Here is a 24,705-nt window from a genome sequence, read left to right on the forward strand (position 1 = left end):
TGTATCCTGGGATTTAGAGGGAGGAGCCAAAGGCCCTAATTATCTCAGATGACTAAGCCCCTCCCAAGGGGAGGAGCCCTAGGCATCTGAGCCAGTCAGAGCCTTAGGCCCTTACCCTTGCATCACATGATGTACTGGGAGGGAAAGGCCCACCATCTTGGACTGGCGGGCCTACAAGCAGGACAGACTGAGCTTCCCTCCTGCTCCAACTTCTCTGAAAAGGCACAGGAAGGGGTTTGGGGGACCTCCAATGGCAGGAGGGAGTGGGTATCCCTCCTGCCTTTTTGGGAGGGGAAGGGAGAAATTAGGTGATGCTTTTGGGTGGGGCGTCTGGTATGTGGGGGGGGCCTTTGGTGGCAGAAGGGAGTGGGCATCCTTCCTGCCATTTTGCTGCCATGGTTGGCATGGCAGGAGGGAATGGGAATCCTTCCTTCCATTATTGTCGAATGGCAAGGAAAAAAAAGAAGGCTTCTTGCCCCAAACAGCTGAGTGGCAGGAGGCTTTCCCTTGCCTCTCAGCTGTTTGGGCTTCCCCTGCCGGCTCTGCACATGTGTGAGAGTCACTGTCATAGCGATCAATTGGATGGCAGAGTCAGGGATTATGATGAGCCTCCTCGTGAATCATTTGCATGCAAACTTTTTAGAGCTCTTTCTGAATCGGCCAAAACATCGGATCAGAGCAGACCCATACGGTCTTACCGATCCTCTTAGGGCATCTTGGCCTGTATCATCATGAGGTATAACGAGATCTAGAACAACTGGTGTCGGTTCCTTTGTTCCATATTATAGCAAAATGGTATCCACCCTACACATTTATTTATTCACAATCTGAGCAAGGTACCCTATGCATTGTAAAAGATAAATAGTGTATAAACTACAGCAGCTTAGCAAAGCTACAAAATACTTGATCTAAAATCAGGATTGCTGATGTCGTAAAATGGACCTTTTTTTTGGAAGCTTTATCCAAACTTCTTTTTTCTAGCAATGGGACTAGATATAAAGTACAGAAAACTATTCCTGGAAATCAGAAGATGATATTTGCAGTTGAAATTGTTCTGTTGATGTGCACTGTGGATTAAAACAGCAGCTAGAAGACAAGTCATCTGCCCTCATGTTTGGTTTCCTTTTGCTAGCTCAGAGGCAGCCCGCCTTATTGATATGGTCCATTCATGTGATTGGTTAACAGAAATAAAAGGCTAACATATGTGACGTGTTTGGACTTGCTATAACTGGGACAGGTTGTCATTATCTGAAGCACGGTGAAAGGCATCTGCCTGCTATAAAGGGAGGGTGTGTATGAAGGGATAGAGACACCGACGGGTGAGGGGAAATGTAAAAGTTTCCTTTGAAATATCCATCAGTGGAACAATTGACATGTAACAGACAGTCTGAAATGGTTAAGGGATCTGTTTCAAATGGGAACCTTGAGACTATGGATTTTTCTTTTTTTTTTGTCTAGGTACAAGTAACTTCCTGTTCCTTGTTATGAAAGATCAGCTTTTCAATTTTTGGTGCAGTCTTTGGTACTGTCCGCACTTAACTATTGTAATATACAGTAGTCTATCTAGCGGGTTGTAAGAAACATTTCAAAAGGCTCACTTTGATTAAGAACACAGCTGTTCACTTAATTTTTAGTTTGGGCAGAATTGAACATAGAAGTGCAGGCTATTTTTATATTTAGTCATTTTTGCTACAAAGTTTTGTATGGTTTCTTCTGAATTATCTAATGGATCTTTTTTTTTTCTTTTGCTCCTGTACGTTCACAACGTAATTTGGTCATTTTTACATTTCCTTTGCCCAAAGGCTGTGTTTACAAGACCCATCATGGGCAACTACTTTCTTATCAGACCGCTAGCTGGGAATCTGAGTTTCACCCATTAATACTTACCTCTGTTTTGTATTTTCATTTTGGAAAGTTACTGTTTCAAAAATTTCTTGGGAAGTAATGATGGCTGTTTGATATTTTTTTGCTATATCGATTACGATTTTGTAGCTCACTGTGTTTCTGCAGTTTTTCTTATTTTGTTATGTGCTTAGAACTGGAAGGTTTTGTGGAATAAATTTAAAGTGTTATGCTATGTTTTGTTGTGGACCCGGTCCTCAGATTCTACAGCAGTGGCAGAAAGGATGGGTGTAAAAGGCACCTCTTTTTTTTTTTTTTTTAGGACAAAAGGATATACACAATAATGTCTCTATCTAAAGGGCTTTGCTGGTCCATTTGGTGTCAGGTCAAAAGCGCGCCGCGGGGGTGTGTGTGTGGGGGAACCCCCCACTTTACTTAATAGACATCGCGCCGCGTTGTGGGGGCGTTGTGGGGGGTGTGGGGGGTTGTAACCCCCCACATTTTACTGAAAACTTCACTTTTTCCCTGTTTTTAGGGAAAAAGTTCAGTTTACAGTAAAATGTGGAGGGTTACAACCCCCCAAGCCCCCCATAATGCCGGCGCGATGTCTATTAAGTAAACTGGGGGGGTTCCCCAACAAAACCCCCCGTCAGAGCCTCTAAAAACTGTAATTTACAGCGGCGCGGCAGCGCGCGCTGCGCTCAATTGTTGGTGCGCGCTTTTGTCTTTCGCGCCGTTGTCTATGAACCAGTCCATTCCAAGAGGACAATTAGCTAAAACATGCAGAACTGTGCATTACTGTTTTAGTTCTACTTTGCAATATTTTGCTATCAGAATGTCTATGCAAACTAATCCCACTGGCAAAATAATATGTAGTTTTGATATTGGCGTTTTATTTTTATTTTTTTTGCAAAATTGTTAACTCCATACCTAATTGAGGTGTACGTAAACCTTTTGTGCGTACTGTAGTATGTGTTCACAGCTAATGGGTCTGACCCAGTACGGCTATTCTTATATACATCTATGCCATCTGTATAAAAAGAAGCCCTGGAGCTGTAATTAGGGCAGAGCTATGATGTCTGATGTGTGCCCAAAATTTGCTAAAAGGGATGTGACGTTCAGTCATATGTTCTGGCTCTCTCCGGGAGTGCTGCTCTTTTGGAAATATCTAATTGATTTTATTATTTTTCTGTGGAAGAGACCAGAAATTTTATTTGGCAAGTATGACATCGCAAAACTTATACCTAAAGGTTGAAAGGTAGTGTTATGGCCATTAGAAAAAGGAGGTATTGATGCCCCTGTATAAGACGCTGGTGAGACTTCATTTAGAATTTTTAGATATAAACAGGATGGAGTCATTCCAGAGGAAGGCAAATAAAATGGTCAGTGGTCTTCATCATAAGGCATATGGGGACAGACTTAAAGATCTCAGTGTGTATACTTTGGAGGAAAGGCAAGAAAGGAGAGATATTACATTACATTAGAGATGTCTATTCCGCCATTGCCTAACGGTTCAAGGCGGATCACAAAAGAATTACAAAAAACGTATTACAAGAAGATATCTGGTAATTTCTAGAGGAGCTAAAGAGTAGATGAGGTTGCTTTGGGGAATCGGGAAGGTATTGGGAAGTGGGATTGGGAAGTGGGAAGGAGCTAGCAGTGGTATTAAGTAGTTTTCAGGAATTTCTTGAAAAGTAGAGTCTTTATTTCTTTTCTTAATGTTTTATAGTCTGGGGTCATAATTAGTAGATTGGAGATTTGGTTGTTGAGTTTTGCTGCTTGTGTGGCTAGGAGGCCATCATATAGTTTTTTTCCGTTTGACTTCTTTGATTGGAGGGTGGGTGAATCGAGTGTGGGTTTTCCTATGTCTAGTTGATATAGTTTGGATGAGACGGTTGTTCAGGTAGGTTGGGCTGTCACCGCTTATGGTTTTAAATAGTAGACAGTAGAATTTGAATAGTATTCTTGCCGGAATTGGAAGCCAGTGTGAGTTGAGGTATGCCTCTGTGATATGGTCGTGTTTCCTCAATGAACAGATAAGTCTCAGTGATGAGTTTTGGACTGTTTGCAGTTGTCATATCATTGATATGACATAAATAGGCACCTAACTTAAATATTTAAAAAGCTAACTTAATAATTAGCTTAAAATAAAAATAATTGGGTTGTAGGTGCCTAACGCAGTAGGTGCCTATTGTTTTTGGGTAGGCATTTAGCCCAAGGCACCTACCAGAAAGTACGAGTAGGTGTGCTTAGGGGCAGATCATGGGCGGATTGTGAGCGTGTTTTGCGTGGGAATGGCCTATGGAATCTCAGCGCATCCTAGAATGCACTGGGATAGAGGCCTAAGATTCTGGTTGGACCAGGTGCCTAAGGCCCTCCTGGTGCATCCTATGATGCACCAGGAAGGGGCAGGCCTGCTATTCCAGTGAAGGTAGGCCAGCTGGCCATCTAAATTAGGAAGGGAATCCGAGTGGGCTGAGGGGGTCCAGATGGGCTACATTTTTTGGGAGGGTGTTCCTGAAGAAGGGACTGGGCATCCCTCCTGCCACCGATCTTTGGCAGGGGGTGGGGTGTTCCAGTAGGAGGGATTGGGCATCCCTCCTGCTGGTCGTCTTCACGTTGCGGCTGCATCCACTTGAAATGTAGGCTAGCATTTTGCTGGCCTACATTTCAGGTGCCTACCCTAGACCTAGAGTGGCACCCAAGGCCACCTAAGCTTGCCTAAGGTCACTTCCAGGTGAAGCCATGCCACCGCCTATCCTTAGGTGAGCTTATGAAGCTCTACGCCCCTCTCTAGGCTCATGGAGGTGCTTACAATGTAGTCAGCCTGCCTCGGGATTTTTTTTTAAATAAAACATGTGTCCCGATTGACTGATAGACATTGGTAAGCCACCTAAAATTGGGGCGCTGTTTATAGAATTTGCCCCTTTAGACTATGTAATGCTACTTTCAACATCATCACGCCCCAAGTGGCGTTATGTGACCTAAAGCGCCTATGAAGGTGTGATTCCAGCACCAATATTTTAGGTGCTGTTAGGCACACCTTGAAGATCATTTATAAATGTTGTTTGGTGCCTATCAGTACCCTAAAAGTAGCGCCGTTTAGAGAATCCAGATCCTATGTGCTGCATTGCTTGACACCTATGTCTTAGGCGCTGTTTATGGATTCGGGGCCATTATGTCAGCAGACATTTGTGGCTGTTTGTGCTATTTTGTTGGCCGTAGATTATTCTTCCATGCACTAATATAACAATCCTTTCAAGACAGCATGTGTTTGTTCTTTGAAGGGGACATGTTTTAGAGCATTTGTAAAATATCAATTGCATCAATACTTTCGTTGCAAAGCTAACCTTGCAACATATTATAGACCTATGCTGCTAAAGACAGTAATGACTGCTTAGGTTACATGTGAGATTAAAACACGAAGTATGTTTACTTTAAAATTAAAATTTTAAAACACACTTAAAAGCAGCCATCATGGAATATACCATTACAACAAGATTTATTTAGCTGCTGTACCCATAATTAGTTTGCAGCATGTGATTAAGTATAGTTTATGAGTTTGTCGTAAGCAAATCTACAAAGGGAATGAAATATTTAAAACAGTAATAATGTATCTACCTTAACTTTGAGTGCACGAGGAATGGGGAAGGATTTCAAATTACAAGGACAATTCCTTTCATGACCTTTCCCCTAGGATATGGACTAACTGGCCTGCTATTCATTGGGGGAGGGGTATTTATGCCACCCTTTCATAATCTATTGTTATACCGTAGAGTCTATAAATGGTGTGCAATAATTTCCTTGTGAAAAATTGAGCACTATTCTGAGAAAAGCGGAGATTTAGAGGAGACATGATAGAAACCTTCAAATCCTGAAGGGCATAGAGAAGGTAGACAGGGACAGATTCTTCAGACTGTGGGGAACCAACAAGTACTAGGGGTCACTCGGAGAAACTGAAAGGAGACAGGTTTAAAACGAATGCTAGGAAGTTCTTTTTTACCCAGAGGGTGGTGGACACATGGAACGCGCTTCCGGAGGTTGTGATAGGTCAAAGCACATTACAGGGGTTCAAGGAAGGTTTGGATAGGTTCCTAAAGGATAAGGGGATTGAGGGGTACAGATAGAAGTAGAGGTAGGTTATAGAAATGGTCAGGAACCACTTCACAGGTCATGGACCTGATGGGCCGCCGCGGGAGCGGACCGCTGGGCGCGATGGACCTCTGGTCTGACCCAATGGAGGCAACTTCTTATGTTCTTATGTTCTTATGTGCGTGCAATTAAATTAGCTAATGAACCAATTTGTGTCAACAATTGGGCGATAACCATTATTGGCGTTATTTGGCAACAGTTTGAATTTGTGCACGCCTCTTGCTACACGCTATTTTATAAACATCTGTACGCAAATCTTACAGAAAGGGGGAATGGTGATGGATGGGTCAGGGGGGTATTCACTAAGGATGCGCGTGGGATTATTGAACACTGGGGATCTGCACTTAAATTACACGCCAAGATTTGCACTAGGTTTCAATTGGTGTAAATCCTCATGCTCAAAGTTTGGTAAGGAAAATGGTTCTAAGTGGACATGGGAGAGGCATGGGTGGGTCATGGGCATTCTAGAATCCATCTAATCAGTGCAGATCTAGGCGCAGGTTTCAGTTGGCATAAATGGTCATGCCCTATATAATGCTCTATATAAGGCCCCCAGCATGGAGCGCCAATTTTAGAACAGCACTCTGTGTGGATTCTTTTGGTTCATAGTCTAAGGCGCGCGAGGACAAAGGTGCGCCGACAACCGAGCGCAGACAACTGAGCACAGGACTTCATCGCGCCAAAGAAAAACCGTATTTAAAGGGCTCTGATGGGGGTTTGGGTGGGGAATCCCCCACTTTACTTAATAGAGATTGCACTGGCATTATGGGGGGTTTGGGGAGTTGTAACCCCCTTCATTATACTGGAAACTTAACTTTTTCCCTGTTTTTTAGAGAAAAAGTTAAGTTTTCAGTATAATGTGGGGGGTTACACCCCCCAAACCCCCCAACATAGCAGTGTGAGGCAGCGCGATTCCTATTAAGTAGAGTGGGGGAGTTCCCCCCCCCCATACCCCCCGTCAGAGCCCTTTAAAATACGGGTTTTCTTCAGCGCGATTAAGCCCTGCGCTCAGTTGTCCGCGCTCGGTTGTCGGCGCGCCTTTGTCCTCGCCGTGAAACGTCTGTGCAAACCAGGACAGCACAGACTGAAATTACAGTTTGTAGAGTGGGCTAAAGCTAGCAACACAATCTGTTTGTCTGCGCTTTATGTACGCTCAGTGGCGTAGTAAGGGTGAGTGGCATCCTCTCCTGCCCTCTTCCCCGTCTCTCCCTGTTGAGTGCGTGCCCCCTTCCCTTTCTCTGTACCTTTTTAATTCCTCCGGCATGAGCAGCGCGCCCACTTCTGTGTCGGCTCACCCTTTGACGTCACAACCTAGGCGCGGGTCCCGGTGCGGGTCAGAGAGAGTGCTAATGCTGACACGGGCAGCAACTGTGAGCTGGAGAAGTAAAAAGGTGTGGAGGAAGGCAAAGGGTTTGCGCACGTGGCAAGGAGAGGAGCAGAGGGGCAGAGAAGAGAAGGGGTGCCACGCCCTTAGGAAGATTGTGCCCAGGGCGGACCACCCCCCGCACCCCTCTTACTAAGCCACTGTGTATGTTAACTTAAAATAATCAGTTTGTATGCTAACTTTGACCCGCTGTATATGTCATAAGAACATAAGAACTGCCATCTCCGGATCAGACCCATGGTCCATCGAGTCCGGCGATCCGCACAAGCGGAGGCCCAGTCAGGTATACACCTGATGTAGTTTTAGTCACCCGTATCCCTCTATGCCTCTCGTAAGGAGATGTGCATCTAATTTGCCTTTGAATCCCAGCACAGTGGATTCCTTAATAACCTCCTTTGGGAGAGCATTCCAGGCGTCTACCACTCGCTGCGTAAAGCAGAACTTCCTGACATTTGTCCTGGACTTGTCCCCCCTTAGCTTCAAACCATGTCCTCTTGTCCGTGTCGCATTGGACAATGTAAATAATTTATTTTCCTGCTCTATTTTATCGATGCCTTTCAGCATTTTGAACGTCTCGATCATGTCCCCTCGCAGCCTCCTCTTCTCAAGGGAGAACAGTCCCAGTTTCTTGAGTCGTTCCTCATATTCCAAGTTCTCCATACCTCTTATTAACTTTGTTGCTCGTCTCTGCACCCTCTCCAGCAGTTTTATATCCTTCTTTAGGTTGGGAGACCAATGTTGGACACAGTATTCCAAGTGTGGTCTGACCATTGCTCTATAAAGCGGCATTATGACTTTCTCCGATCTACTTGTGATTCCTTTCTTTATCATGCCTAACATTCTGTTTGCTTTCTTTGCCGCTGCCGCGCATTGTGCCGACGGCTTCAGGGTCCTATCTATCAGTACACCCAGGTCCTTTTCTTGTTCGCTCTTACCCAGAGTTGCGCCTGACATTCTATACTCGTGTTCCTTATTCTTACTACCTAAATGCATTACTTTGCATTTCTCCACGTTGAACTTCATCTGCCATTGCTCTGCCCATTTCTCTAACTGATACAAGTCGCTCTGGAGTTCCTCGCTATCCTCCTGCGATCTGATTGCCCGGCATAGCTTTGTGTCGTCTGCAAACTTAATGATCTCACTGGATAATGTCAAACCAAGATGACCTAAGACTACTGTCTGTCTATACATTGGGCTCCTTTTACAAAGGCATGTTAGGGCCTTAACACGCGCAATAGTGTGTGTGCTAAAAACCCTAGTGCACCTTCGTAAAAGGAGCCCATTATGTAAGTTAACTTTGTAAAAATATTCAATTATTTTGTACCAAAGACAGGGAAAAAATAATAATAATACAGACTAATCATATAGATTAATGGAGAAAAAGACCTCAGTACTTCCAGGGATCAATATCACCTGGATATAATAATAATAATAATTTTATTCTTATATAACGCCAAAGCCATAGAGGTTCGAGGCGGTTTACAGCAAGAAGCACTGGACAATCAGCGAAGAGGTTACAATCAAAGTCAGCAATACAATCTTACATAATGAAGGAATATGAAAGCTCTATAGTTCATTAGGGTTACTGGTTGAGTAAGCAGAGCTATGTCAGCTTCAAAGCTGCTATAGGAAATACATCCTAGGTCAGAAAAAACTCCATTAATATTCTTAAAAACCTGCAATAGAATTGATTCACTTCCAGTTTCAATAAAATCATTCCAAAAATAAGTAACAAAGCACTTATCTATGAGAAGTGTCCCGTCTGCAGTGCTACACGAGTCAAAGCAGAAATCAGTATATCAAAGGTGCTTCCGATATCCAGTAATATTCTCTCTTTCAGGAGCCCCGTTGTAATAGTCCATAGATCTTCCAACAAGGCCCTGTTTCACGAAGGGCTCCTTTTAAGAAGGTGCGCTAGGGCCTTAACGCGTGGAATAGTGTGCGCTAAATTGCTCCACGCGCTAGCCGCTACCGCCTCCTTTTGAGCAGGCAATAGATTTTCAGTAGAGAATGACACGGTGACAAAATTCATCACCGTTCCCGTCCCCGCGGATAACCGCGGGAAACCATCTTCATGTCATTCTTTAAGGAGAGAGGGAAGAATCAGAGTATAATTGGGCACAACCACTGACCCGCAAGCTTTGCTTTGAAGAATGCTGGTGTAGAAGGTTGAAATAGACACTACCGAATGACAGTCTCTGGTATCCAGAGCAGATATTGTGATGTCATAATGCCTCATTCCACCAGTGCCTAAGAGCCAATCACATCAGTGATGTCACAATGGCTTCATTTTCCTTGGCTCACATAAGAATCAGAGTATGAATGGCCACAACCACTGACCCGCAAGCTTTGCTTTGAAGAATGCTGGTGTAGAAGGACTGAGGTTGAAATAGACACTAGAAAATGACATGGGATTATTTCCCGCGGTTATCCGCGGGGACAGGAACGATGATGAATTTTGTCACCGTGTCATTCTCTAATTTTCAGCTAGCACGCACTATAGCATGCGCTAATCCGTTGCATGCGCTAAAACCGCTAGCGCACCTTCGTAAAAGGAGCCCTAAGTCTCTGCATCAGGGGAAACTCTACAAGAGAATGAATAAAGTTGAAAAAATATTCTCTCTTTTACAAACTCTAAATATCAGGCAACTTTCAAATGACCTACATCAAGAAAAAAGAGCTACTGCTTCACTGACTTTCATCAGAAAAGCAACTATTACAACGGTGCAGATGGCCAAGGCCCTTCCTTGGCAGTTTTTGATTTTGAGCCGTTAAGACTTGCTACATTGAAATTAGATGATTTATAGACTTTGACCGTTTCTTTGGGTCAAAACCTATCTGAAGCATCTAAAGCAGAGTGTTGCCCAGGTTAAGAAGGTGGAGACAAGTGTCGAACAGCATGTGTTGTCTAATATGAATAACAGAATTCAGAAGCTGGAAGAAAGTTTTGTTACGATAAGATTCCTTATGTTCTGCAGTTGCAAGTGATAATACTACTATATTAATAAAATGTGAGAACTTGTTTTTTTATATGGCTTATAAATTTTCTTAAGAAACCAGGTATTCCCTGCATGATGTTCTAAATTCTATATATGGTGCCAGAAAAAATCAGCTCAAAATAAAAATGCGCTTAGCACTATTCTGTACGCATATTGGGCACGACCATTTATGCCAACTGAAACCTGCGCCTAGATCTGCACTGATTAGATGGATTCTAGAATGCCCATGACCCACCCATGCCTCTCCCATGTCCACACCCCATTTTGAGATCAAAGCATTAGAATTTACGTGCACCACTTATAGAATACGTGTAGAAAGTTTCGCGCATACATTCTAATTAGTGTCAACGCTGATAATTGTTTGTTAGTGGCCAATTAGTGCTGATTGGCTTGTTGAAAAATTAAGTTGTGCACGCATGGCCAAATTTGAACTTGCAGCTTTAGTTGTCATATATAGAATATGGAAGAATATGTTTAAGAAGTATATGTTGGAGTATGCACAAGTACCTTCCCAGTCATTGTAATGTAATGTAATTTATTTCTTATATACCGCTACATCCGTTAGGTTCTAAGCGGTTTACAGAAAATATACATTAAGATTAGAAATAAGAAAGGTACTTGAAAAATTCCCTTACTGTCCCGAAGGCTCACAATCTAACTAAAGTACCTGGAGGGTAATAGAGAAGTGAAAAGTAGAGTTAGAGGAAAAATAAAAATAAAATAAACATTTTAACAAGACAGCATTGATCTAAATACTTTGGAAGGTAGAAGAGAGGAGAGAAAGGAATAGAAGCAGAAGGGGGAGCCGTTGAACAGTAGAATTCTGGAGAAATTTAAATGATAGAAATAGAACAAAACAAAGACAAAAGGCAAAACAATAGATAAGATTAAAGATAAATCATAAGCTGGAAAGAAAAATAAAATAAAACTTTGTCTTCAATCCAAATTCATTGCCTCCTATTGCCAGCATATACTATCTTGCTCCATATAAGAAGAGGACTGACGGTAGTGGTGAAGGTCAAGATGTCCTATCACCAATTTCCCAGGATAGCTTGGATTTAATTGTGTGTGGGGTGGTGGGAGGTTTGAATCAAGAGAGGAACTTGCTACACCTTAAACTAAACTAAAACTTAGCCTTATATTCCAGGTCTTTAGCCATGGGAAGCTCGACACGGTTAACAATAAATTAATTTAAAAATACTAAAATACATAGAAATTAGTTTTCAAAGTGTTTAACAAATAGAAAAGTTTTCAAGGATTTACGAAAAGATTGGAAGGACCGAAGACACCTCAAAATCAAAGGAAGATCATTCCATAATGCTTGAGTACTTCATGTAAACCGTTCTGAACTCCCCTGGGAGAACGGTATATTAAAATTGAATAAATTAAAATATTGGGAGAATTTAAAAGCCAAAGAGAGGCTGAAATTCTTGATTCCTTTAATTCCTTTCTTGGAAGGGAGGGAAAGTTTAAATTGTTGAGTACCTCTCACAAATGAAAATCTATAAACGTTCCATAGAAGAGGAACAAGATGAATAAAAATACCATGTAAAATTTTAAAAATAATACATATACATTTAAACTGAATTCTGAGATAAACTGGGAGCCAATGAAGGCTCAAAAGCAAGGGAGTCACATGGTCGAATTTGCTTTTTCCATAAATCAACTTCGCAGCGATATTATGAATCAATTGTACTCTTTTAAGATAGATCCCTGTAATGCCAAGATAAATAGCATTACAATAATCTAGCTGAGAAAGTACAATTGATTGGACCAGAACAGAAAAGTGACATTGATGAAAAAGAGATCTAACCTTCCTCAGCATTCGTAAGTTAAAAAAACATTTCTTAACCAATGGTTTCCAACCCTGTCCTGGAGGACCCCCAGGCAAGTCGGGTTTTCAGGATAGCCCTAATGAATATGCATGAGAGAGATCTGCATATAATGGAGATGCAAATCAACTCCATGCATATTCATTAGGGCTATCCTGAAAACCCGACTGGCCTGGGGGTTCTCCTATACAGGGTTGGGAACCACTGCTCTACATCGATAGTGACACTGACTTTGGATCCAGATAGGGATTGACTCTTAATGACTGTATATTCTTCTTAAAAACTCCCCATTTCTTTCTGTTAATGTGAGAATATTTCCTGATGTGTACTGTAAGCATTTCTTGCTTTTGCACCCTAGAGTGGTTAATTTAGGAGTTTTCTTTTTGTTTAAATTTCCATAGCTGGTCACTGCCTATTTACATTGGCTGGCTAAGGCATGCGGCCAAATAGACCCGCCTAAAAGGCTGGCTAAGTGTGACCTGCTGAACTTTGCCCCGGATATTCAAAGCTGGCGACCCCAGCGTTGAATATCCGGGATTGCTGCCGAGTGTGGGAGGCAGCCTGGCTGCCTCCTGTGGTTCAATATCCGGCTCCACGTCCTGTATTTTCTTTAAAATGTAATAAAAAATAAAGTTAAAAATTCATCTTAATAGACAGCATAGGGTGTAAGTAGTGATAGAGTAACAGAAGTTAGAAAATAGGAGGGCTAACTTTTTTTTTTTTTGTAAATCTTTATTGACATTTCAAACTTTTATAATGTATACAATTGAAGAATCAGAAAGTTGTACTTGAAGTCAGAACGGTGCATAAATATTATTTATTTACTTATTTCTTCCATTTGTGCAATGCACATATCTATACAAGCTCTAGGTAACATTATAGAGGAAGGGGTTAGAAGAGGGTAGGGAGGAGTATGGAGGGCAGGAAGGAGTGGAGAGGAGAGAAGCATGTAGAATATTTCATAGATAGGAGCACCATATCTAAATGAATTAAAGTAATATGCAAAATGGAATTGAAGGGAGGAACCGTTAAACAATAGAATTCAGTTAATAAAATAAAAAAATTGGCGTAAAAACAATGGAATAAAATTTAAAATAATTCATAAACTGGAAGAGAAAATTGAAAAACAAAATCAAATAAGTCTGGCAATATAAATATAATCTCAGTATGAAAACAGTTTACAGCGAAATGAAGTGAAATAGAAATAAAATGAAATGAACATAAAAGAATGAAAATTAAAAGAAAAGAAAGGAAGGAAATATAGAATGAATAAAGAAGGACAAATGATAATAAAAAGCAAAAATATTCCACCTCTCCAAAGCAGATTATAGCAATAAACCCGCATAATAACACAATAATGGCCTGTAAACAATAAGAAACTAATAAGAAACAGAACAATCTACAAACTGTCAACAGTTTTTGTGACCAGCCATTGAGAGATCGGTCTATGCTGTTATTGTTAGGTGCCATCGACTCGCGCTCGAGTCCTAGCGACTTGATGAATTGTGGATCTAAAAAGAAATCGGTTTTCTGCAAGTCCAGAAAGGTCCTCCAGCATCATCCCCATGGTGGTTTTCAACGTGTCCAGCCATCTATCGCAGATCGCCCGCTTCCTCTGGTTCCTTCGATCTACCGCAGGCCAGCGAGGTAAACGCTCTAACGCTCATAGAGTTCCTAGGAGCATCGGAGCATCTCCCTCGTAGGCCCGCGGTAGAAACCTCTAGCACAGCTTTGTAAAAGCCAGCATTAATTATTAAAAATGGTAGGAAGGGGCAAAAATATCTCACTCTCAAATTTCATTATGCAAATTAGTGCTTCACTAGCTTTCTTTTCCAAACTCCTCTCCCTACCTCCCAATCCCCCCCCCACCCTCACCATAAAAAAAAAAGAAACCCATATTACTCTAAATACATCTAGCTTTTGACCCTAGTGAGGAAGGCAGAAGGTTAAACCAAACTGTTAACTGTGTCTCTTCAAAACTGACATCCTATACAGGATATAAATCACTCTGGGAGCCTGTTATTCTTTCAGGAATGCAATTACATAGGTTCAAATAAAACATGAAAGAACCCAACAAGTTTTAAAATGTACTAGGTTCTCAAAAGCAGGCAAGAAGGAATGTGAGGCAGTTAAAATATGCTAACATCCACATGTTATGCTCCACGAGAGGATTAGAAGGGACGGTTTCTACTCTTTAATAATTATCTTGTTAAGCACAGGTATGCAGGCAGGTTCAGAAGAGCACACTAGATACCAGTTAGTTAAGGGTTCTTTGGGCAGAATACTTATTGAAAGCAGGTGTTTTTAAATATGGAGATTTAGGCAATTTAAATATTATACAGTAACTACAACGTGCTTACATGACATAATAAAGCAGAAGCATGTCATTTCTAACTTAGCGCAAGCATCAGCATCCTGCCAAGGTCTTTTGAATACACTGGCAGAGTTAGAGAGTTTGAATAAACAAAACCATTAAATTGCCTTCTTCTTTTTTTTTTTTAACTGATCCTCGACAAATTCCCAGCCCAGGGTGGTTGTTTGAAGTTTGTGAAGGATCTTCCTACCTCCACTCTTCCATGACCGAGGATGGGAGTCAGTTGGAGTGCAGCTGTGCCGTCTTCAGAAGACTTTGCTAACACCGTCCAAATGCAAGAAATAGTGGAAGAGTGATTTACAGTATAGTATGGAAGAAGGTAAAAACAAAACACCCAGTTTATGATTAAAATTAGGATTTGGGGGGGGGGGGGGGGTTTCCATTTTTTAAATGAATATCCCACATACGAGATTAGACTGTAAGCTCTCAGGGGACAGGGAAATACCTAATGTACTGGAGTGTAACTCACCTTGAACTTCTGAAAAGGTGTGAGCAAATAAAAAATAAGTTCATTTTTAATCTTAGTTACATTTTTTTTTATATATATATATATAAATAATGTAAAGGAGCAGAATTGGAAGAAATAAAGAAGAAGCATATGCCTGGCCAAGGGGGGGGGAGGGGGAAGACAGTAGTTATCAAACTTTTTTACAGCAATTGTACCCATTTTTTCCCCCTTATGGACGAGGGTTGAATGACATGTAATTTGTTCTACCTCCATAACTTTTGTTCAAATGAAGATATTGTAATGAATTAAAAAATAAAAATAATGCTTGAAATTTGCTCTTTTATTATATGTTCATATTTACTTTTCTACCAAAGAAATACAAAATATAAAGACTGATTCAAGCTGAAAACATACTTTCACAAAAAATATAACAGGGGTAAACAATTCAAATACTACGTTGGTATTGTAGTGACTAAAGAAATATCAATGAGACTTTAAAAAGTCACTGCAGCACCATCAAACAATATAAATTCAAAAGTATCTTGTTCACAATTCTTTTCTTAGAACTCTGCTCAGAGACATGAAGGCTGATTACTCCGCCTCACCACCCAATCATTGCAGTGTTCAGAAATTGAATTGACTCTGAGAATATAGGCTTTCAATAAATCAAGTGCTAGCCCAAACAGCTATGCTAACACTGTCATTTCTTCAATGATTTTAGTATCTTTAAGAAATAACTTAACTTTGAAAATAGTGACTGGTTCCGACGTGCCACGTTTCGTTGCTGCGTCAGGGAACCGACAAAACAGCTAGACTTAAAGCTGGAGGTGAAGTCACATAAGATTGAAACGCTGGTTCACTTAGCATGTACTTCTTCTTAAATGTCAGCTTATAGCTATCAGACCCAAAAAATTGTAACAACTTAAATGTAACAATTATGGATTTGTTTTTATGTTTTTTTATTTATTTATATCCTGCTTTTCCCAAAGCGGGTCACAACAAAAATGTACATAATCCAAACACATAAACAACAATATCTCAAAAATCATAACGCATACATAATAAAACTATCAAACATCAATACATATTAAACATGGCGTCCTGGTAAGAGCGGATAGCGTAGCTGGTTTCAAGAAAGGTTTGGACAAGTTCCTGGAGGAAAAGTCCATAGTCTGTTATTGAGAAAGACATGTGGGAAGCCACTGCTTGACCTGGATTGGTAGCATGGAATATTGCTACTCCTTGGGTTTTGGCCAGATACTAGGGACCTGGATTGGGCACCGTGAGAATGGGTTACTGGGCTTGATGGACCATTGGTCTGACCCAGTGTTCTTATGTTCAACTACTTGCTCACAGTCCTTTCCACCTCTTCATTTGAGTCATACAGATGTCTTCAAAGGTATTTCTTTAATTTTGAAAAAATAAATAAATAGAAATTGCCTGGTGCTAAGTCTGGGCTATGTAGTGGATGAGACTGTGAGAAATAATGCATGCTTCCCTGTTAGACTGGATATCTTTGTATTTGAATAAGAACTCTTCAGATGAAGCCTGCCGATGAAATGAATGCAAGAACCTGGAATCAAGGGGAGCTGCTGCTGTTTTACGCCTGCGTAGTATAAGCTAAAGTGCACATTATTTACAAAGCCTGTTCTGGTACAGTGGAGACCAATTTTGTAAGAGACTTTGCTAGTTTTAATTGAGCAACTGAGAATCTTTTTTTCAATTTTCTGGACTGCTCAAGTGTGATACGTTTTGAAGATTTTTGTAATTTGCTGTGGAGTTTTTTTGGCCCCAGTGTTTTTTTTTTTTGGGGGGGGGGGTTTCTCCATTACTTCTACTTATAAAAATACATTTGAGACTTTTATTGTAATAAATAGCTGTTTGGACAATTCAGGGATCCCACCATTATATACAGTTTCCTGTGTTACTGTTATGCTGTTGCATTTTAATTTATGGAACACTGAGGATCCATTTAGTGTAACACTAGGTCAGCCTCATTTTTTTTTTTTTTTTTCAAAAGGAGAATTTTTTTTGCTAGTTTTGTGTTTACTCCTCTAGAGTTCCTGTTGTGATTGGATGGAAGCCTGTGAGGTCCGACTTTGCAGTTGCCTCTGTGGTGCTTCATGCTGTGTGAGACCTAGCATTGTCATGTTGCAAACTAAATTTTCTTCTTACGCTTTAAAGCTCTTCTAACTATTCATTCAAAGTTTTCAGGGTTGCAATGTAATGCTCTGATTTAATGGTTGTACCAGGCAGTGGCATAGTAAGGGAAGGCGGGGGTGTGATCCGACCCGGGTGCCATAATGGTGGGGGTGCCGGCACCCCAACTTCTCTTTGGCCCCCCACCTCATCCCACTCCTCCCCTCGCCCCCTTCCGTTCCCCCATTCCTCTAGTTGTTCACCGCCATGAGCAACAACTTCAATGTGCTCCTCACGACCGCATCATCTCTCCCGCTGATGACACTTCCGGTGTCATGGATAGGAAGTGATGTCAGAGGGAGAGCTGATGGGGGTCATGCGGAGCACATTGAAGTTCTTGTTGCTCACAGGGGAAGGGAAGGGGGACAGCAGGGGGGATCGGGGAACAAGTGGAGGGGAAGAGATGAGGGTTGTGCCTTCCTCTCTGTTGGGTACTGCCTTCATGAAAACAGGAAGTAGGTGGGACCCAGCAGACAGGAAGGCCGGACACCAACAAGAGCAGCAAATTGTGAACGTTGCTGCTGCAATTTTATTTATATACCTGGTAGTTTGATGCGATTAACAGAATTATCTAAAGGGTGAACAAAAGCAGCACATAGTACAAGAACAGTGGTCTAAAGGCTGGGCAGAGTCAAAGAAGTATATGGATACATAAATCAACTAAGGTGAAAAAAGAAAATTCAAAGAACAAGTGAATACTCATAGTGTATCAATACTGCCATCTGTTGATGAATTATGGAGGTGGAGGCATTATTTTTTATTTGATACTATATCATTTAATTATTTACAGAGCCTTGATATACAACTAGTCACATTAGGTGCCTAATGGTTAATTTTTTAAAAAAAGTTTTTAATTGGTTTTTAATGGCGCTTTCAATTATTAGCATCTGATTAAGCCAGTTAAAAAAAAAATTAAGTTGGGTGCCTAGATTGGCTATGCATGTCAATCTAAGGGCTCCTTTTACTAAGCTGCGCTAATGGTTTTAGCGCACGCTTAGCGCACGCCACAATACTGCGTGTGCTAGACGCTAATGCCTCCATTGAGCTGGCGTTAGTTTTTACGTGTAGCGTGGAGGTTAGCGCACGTTAATCTGCAGCGCACGCTAAAAACGCTACCGCAGCATAGTAAAACGAGCCCTAAGTGCCTAACGGTAGGCGTTTTTTAAAATAGAATCAAGGCCCATATGTATAATGGCTTCTGTGTTCCAAAATGCAGTCACAGAAGAATAGTCAGAGATATTTTTTCACTTAGAGAATAGTTAAGCTCTGGAAAGCATTGCCAGAGGTTGTGGTAAGAGCAGATAGCATAGCTGGTTTTAAGAAAGGTTTGGACAATTTCCTGGAGGAAAAGTCCATAGTCTGTTATTGAGAAAGACATGGGGGAAGCCACTGCTAGCCCTGGATCGGTAGCATGGAATATTGCTACTCCTTGGGTTTTGGCCAAGTACTAGTGACCTGGATTGGCCACCGTGAGAATGGGCTTAATGGACCATTGGTCTGACCCAGTAAGGCTATGCTTATGTTCTTATTCTACTAGACCAATAGGAAACCCCTGGGAGTAGAGGTGAGGGTATAGGGTCTGCTAGGGGACATGTAAAAGGTCATGCACAATGCTCATTCTAAGGATTGGCCGGTTGTGTGCAATTTTTTTTGCATGAGAGCCGGGAGACTGTTCCATGCATCTACCACCTTTTCTGTAAAAAAGAATTTCCTTAGATTACTCCGGAGCCTATCGCCTCTTAACTTCATCCCATGCCCTCTCACTCCGCAGCTTCCTTTCATCACTATCATATCTCCCCTCTCCCGCCTTTCCTCTAAAGCAGGGCTGCCCAAGTCCAGTCCTTGAGATCTACTGGCAGGCCAGGTTTTCAGGATATCCACAATGAATATGCATGAGAGAGATTTGCCTGCACTGCCTTCTTGGCATGCAAATCTCTCTCATGCATGTTCATTGTGGATATCCTGAAAACCTGGCCTGCCAGTAGATCTCGAGGACCGGACTTGGGCAGCCCTGCTCTAAAGTATACATATGGAGATCTTTAAGTCTGTCCCCATACGCCTTATGACGAAAACCACTGACCATTTTAGTAGCCATTCTCTGGACTGACTCCATCCTGTTTATACCTTTTTGAAGGTGTGGTCTCCAGAATTGCACACAATATTCTAAATGAAGTCTCAACAGAGTCTTTTTCAGGGGCATCAAAACCTCCTTTTTCCTACTGGTCACACCTCTCCCTATGCACCCTAGCATCCTTCTAGCTTTTGTCATTGCCTTTTCAACCTGTTTGGACACCTTAAGCTCATCACCTACTATCACACCCAAATCCCGCTCCTCTTTCATACACAAAAGTTCTTTGCTCCCTAAACTGTATAGTTCCCTTTGGGCTTTGCGGCCCAAATGCATGACCTTGCATTTCTTAGCATAAAATCTTACATAGAAACATCGAAGTAGACGGCAGATAAGGGCCACGGCCCATCTAGTCTGCCCACCCCAATGACCCTCCCCTACCTTTCTCTGTGAATAGATCCCACGTGTCTATCCCATTTGGCCTTAAAATCAGGCATGCTGCTGGCCTCAGTGACCTGAAGTGGAAGACTATTCCAGCGATCAACCACCCTTTCAGTGAAAAAGAATTTCCTGGTGTCCCAGTGCAGTTTCCCACCCCTGAATTTCCACGGATGCCCCCTTGTTGCTTCGGGACCCTTGAAAAAGAAGATATCTTCTTCCACCTCGATGCGGCCTGTGAGATACTTGAATGTCTCGATCATGTCACCCCTCTCTCTGCATTCCTCGAGTGAGTACAGCTGTAACTTATCCAGCCATTCTCTGGACCGACTCCAGTCTCAGCACATCCTTACGGTAATGCGGCTACCAAATTTTAGAACATTCTTCTTCCTCTTGTTATTCACCATCAGGGGTGTCTACTTCTAAAGCTTCTAAAGAAACTGCCATAATATATGAATATCATGAAGAATATTTTTCCTTATTTTATATTTTTACATTAAGAAAATATTTATTTATTTGCACATGTACATTCCACCTGTACACTAAGCAAATGACAGGCTGATATACTGTACATAATCATTAAACATCACCAGGTAAAATAAAATACCAGTTAAGACAAAAAAATTGAAAAGATGTAAAACAGAACAGAAAAACTGAACAGCCTGTGCATCAATGGAGGATTACCGGTAATAGTTTGCATTTACCTTGACTTCCAAAAAGCCTTTGACAAGGCACCACATGAAAGACTGCTAAGGAAGCTATGGAACCATGGGGTGCAAGGGGAGGTCCACCGATGGATCAAAAACTGGCTGGCGGACAGGAAACAGAGGGTTGGAATAAAGGGCCATTACTCAGACTGGCAATGGGTCACGAGCGGAGTTCCGCAGGGGTCGGTGCTGGGACCGCTCCTGTTCAATATATTTATTAACGACCTGGAGGCAGGAACCAAATGTGAGGTTATTAAATTTGCGGATGACACCAAACTATACAGCAGGGTTGAAAACGAGGAGGACTGCATAAATCTCCAAAAAGATCTGACAGCGCTGGAAGAATGGGCCAAAAAGTGGCAAATGAGCTTCAACATAGGGAAATGCAAGGTCATGCATGTAGGGAAAAAGAACCCGATGTTCACTTACAAAATGGGGGGATCACCTCTAGGGGTGAGTAACCTTGAAAGAGACCTGGGAGTGATGGTAGATACATCATTGAAGGCGTCAGCACAGTGCGCCACAGCTTCAAGGAAGGCAAACAGAATGTTGGGTATCATTAAGAAGGGTATCACGACCAGGACGAAGGAAGTCATCCTGCCACTGTATCGTGCAATGGTGCGCCCGCACCTGGAGTACTGTGTTCAGTACTGGTCGCCGTACCTCAAGAAGGACATGGCGGTACTTGAGAGAGTCCAGAGAAGAGCAACTAAGCTAATAAAGGGTATGGAAAACCTCTCATATACTGACAGACTGAAGAAGCTGGGGCTTTTCTCCCTGGAAAAGCGGAGGCTAAGAGGAGACATGATAGAAACCTTCAAGATCATGAAGGGCATAGAAAGAGTAGACAGGGAAATTATGGGGAACCACAAGTACAAGGGGACACTCAGAGAAATTGAAAGGGGAAAGGTTTAGAACAAATGCCAGGAAGTTCTTCTTCACCCAGAGGGTGGTGGATACATGGAACGCGCTACCGGAGGATGTGATAAGCAGAAGCACGCTACAGGGATTCAAAGAAGGTCTGGACAGGTACCTGGAGGACAAAGGGATTGAGGGGTACAGAGGTAGGAAATAGGGATAGGATTAGAGGCAGTTACAAAATTAGTCAGGGACACTGTTCAGGCAATTAGGCCTGAGGGGCCGCCGCGGGAGCGGACCGCTGGGCAGGATGGACCTCTGGTCTGACTCAGCGGAGGCAACTTCTTATGTTCTTATGTTCTTATTTCAGACGTGTCTTGATTATGGCAAACAAACCAATCAACCAAGGAGCTTGTAATCATGTTTGTCCACTTAAGGTAAGAATTTTTGGAATTTTTTTTTTTTTGCCTTTTGTACTTTTATACCACCCTGTGTTTTGCTAAAATCACAATAATGAAATTTCACAGGCATGCCATGTAAATATCAAACATATGATTCCTCCCACAGCTGTAATAACAACAGTGATGCATAAGTTCCAAACATACTATCCAAATTAATGAACACACAGGCTCCACATAGTGTGGAAGCTCCATTAATCAATTTCCCATGCAGTATTATGGTTGCATAAATCAAATTTCCAACTCAGTCTGAATAGCCTGTTACAGAGGGAGGAAAAAGTGGGAGGAAAATAATAGTATTTTATACATCCAAGGTGTAAAGCTTCAAACACATTAGTGGCACATCTGATGGTAAGCTTTTTTTTTAAATTATTATTGTTGGGAGAAGTCCAACAAATGTCCTCAACACAGTTATATGAATGGGCTTCATATGTTGTAAAGCACTAAATTTCTAGTGACCTTGGAATCATGTAGTCCAACTAAAATTATCTGCATGTTCCCATATCCCCCGCATCTACCTTCAATTTGTCATAAAAGTTGCCACGCGGCAGTAGCGATTCACAGAACTACCCTGCTGCCGGTCCCAGCATCTTCTCTCCTCTGCAGCCCGTCCTCTCTGACAATTTCCTTTCTGCTGGGGCGAGGCACAGTGGACAGAAGATGTTGGGACCAGAAGCAGGGTAGCTCTGTGAATCGCTACTGCTGCCCGGCAACTTTTAGGACAAATTGAAGGTAGATGCGGGGGGGGAGGGGGTGTTGATATGGGGAAAATGCCGATTGGGGGGAAAAGAGTAAAAGCATTAGATGCCGAGAAGCAGAGCAGCAAAGAGAGCCGACCAGCAGGTAGGCTAGCCAGCAGCAAGATGCCGCTCCCTCAACATTGCTGCCTGAGGCCACCCCTGCCCATATCACTATGCAGTTATTCACATTGTTGCTGGATCCTTAAAGCATCCCTGCAAAAAGCTCAAAGTCAAAACCTAAGACAGAAAGCAAAACCCAAGCCTCTTGCGTAGAATCACTTGGCAACAATGCAAAGTCATGAGATTAGCCGTGATGTAACTGTTTTTCATCCCCATCTTTGTAATAATAACCCCTGCATGTATTTGCCAACATTTTAAATCAAATATTCTGGGGGCTGTAAGGCAACATACTAGAGCATTCAACCAGTGCCAGTCTCTTGAAATATTTCTAGGCTGGTAAAGGGAGCAGAAGAATGTTGTGCTGCTCCGGCCAGGTAAAAATTAAGAGGTAAGAAATACAGTTCCACACTGCAACCACAAGCGTTCAGCACATTCAGGAAACAAGCTGGAGCATTCATAAAATACTTAGAGGATTTAGGAATTTTTTCAGAGTTCAGCATGAGCTATCCAATGTATTTGGAACATTTGGTGGACAGGCACTTCATTCGGATATGTTGATTTTTTTTTTTAACTGCAGATGTAAAGAAGCTGGCCCTTTGAATAATCATACTGTTTGGATTATTGTTTTCCTTTCTATCTTCATTGATAACGTTCTTAGGTTCATTTCAGCCATATTTTCTGGCCACACATTAAGGGGCCCTTTTACTAAGCAGCAGGAAGCACTTTAAAAATGTTATTAGTGGGCTGCACTTAGGAGCTATGCACTAACTGTGGGATTGGCCCCACATTTTGGCCCCCTTTTATGAAGCCATGTTAGGCTGTTTTTTTTATCGCTGGCGATGGTGGTAATAACTCCAACGCCCATAGAAATTCTATGAGCGTCAGGGCTAATACTGCCACAGCTGGTGATAAAAAAAACCTTAACTCAGCTTCATACAAGGGGGTGGGGGGTTATTTTTATTGCACAGGGTGCATGTTAAGGGGCAGAGATTAGGCATGCCCTGTGCTAATCAGTTAGTACATGGGCATTGGCATGCACTGACCAATTAGCGCAGGATTCACTAGAGGTAGGGCTTGTCAGAAAAATCTGATCAATTTCTTTGACTGGGTAACCAGAGTTTTGGATAGAGGGAATGCACTATTTGTGGTGTATTTAGATCTTAGCAAAGCCTTTGACGATGTTCCACACAGACGTCTAATAAATAAACTAAGGGCTCTTTTTACAAAGGTGCGCTAGCGTTTTTAGCGCATGCACCGGATTAGCGCGTGCTAGCTGAAAAACTACCGCCTGCTCAAGAGGAGGCGGTAGCGGCTAGCGCGCGGGGCATTTTAGCACGCGCTATTCCGCACGTGCTATAACGCGCCTTCGTAAAAGGAGCCCTAAGTGCCCTCAGGATGGGACCCAAAGTGACGGGCTAGGTCAAGAACTGGTTGAGTGGAAGGTGACAGCGGGTAGTGATCAATGAAGACCGCTCTAAGGAAAGGGTGAAAGCATTAGAAGGTTCAGTTCTATACACCCTGGATTCAAAACTGGCCATCTTCCGCATGCGTGCCTCCCATTGATAGAAAGCGTTATGTAGCTCTGTGGAATTCCTTTTTGGACGGTCACTCGAATGCTGAAGGGACGTCTGGAAGTAACCCCTGATTAGTTCCTACTACAACTGGATACCAGCCCTGGGGTGGAGGGGGAGGGGGGAGACGGGAGGGGGAGGGTGTGTGTATGAATGTGTAGTATGAATGGTGACTTTGCCCTGGTTGGGTGGAGATAGGTGTCCGGGGGCTAGCATGTCTATCTGTGTAGGTTTTAATAGACAAAATTTGGTGTGTGGCAAGTATAGTAGCAGTTCATGTTTACCTAGGGGTTCTCTGCTCCTTTCTCATTGTTCCCAATGTGTTTGCTTTTTGGCAATATAATCTATTTTTGGCATATAATCTATTCTGTTGGATACCTGTCTGTGCTCTCTTTCCCACCTTTAATTAAAAAAAAGAAGAAGGTTCTGTTCTTGGGCCTGTTCTTTTTAACATATTTATAAACGATATTGCTGTCGGGTAAGATTTGCCTCTTTGCGGATGATACCAAAATCTG

Source organism: Geotrypetes seraphini, chromosome 7 (assembly GCF_902459505.1).
Source record: "Geotrypetes seraphini chromosome 7, aGeoSer1.1, whole genome shotgun sequence".
NCBI lineage: Eukaryota > Metazoa > Chordata > Amphibia > Gymnophiona > Dermophiidae > Geotrypetes > Geotrypetes seraphini.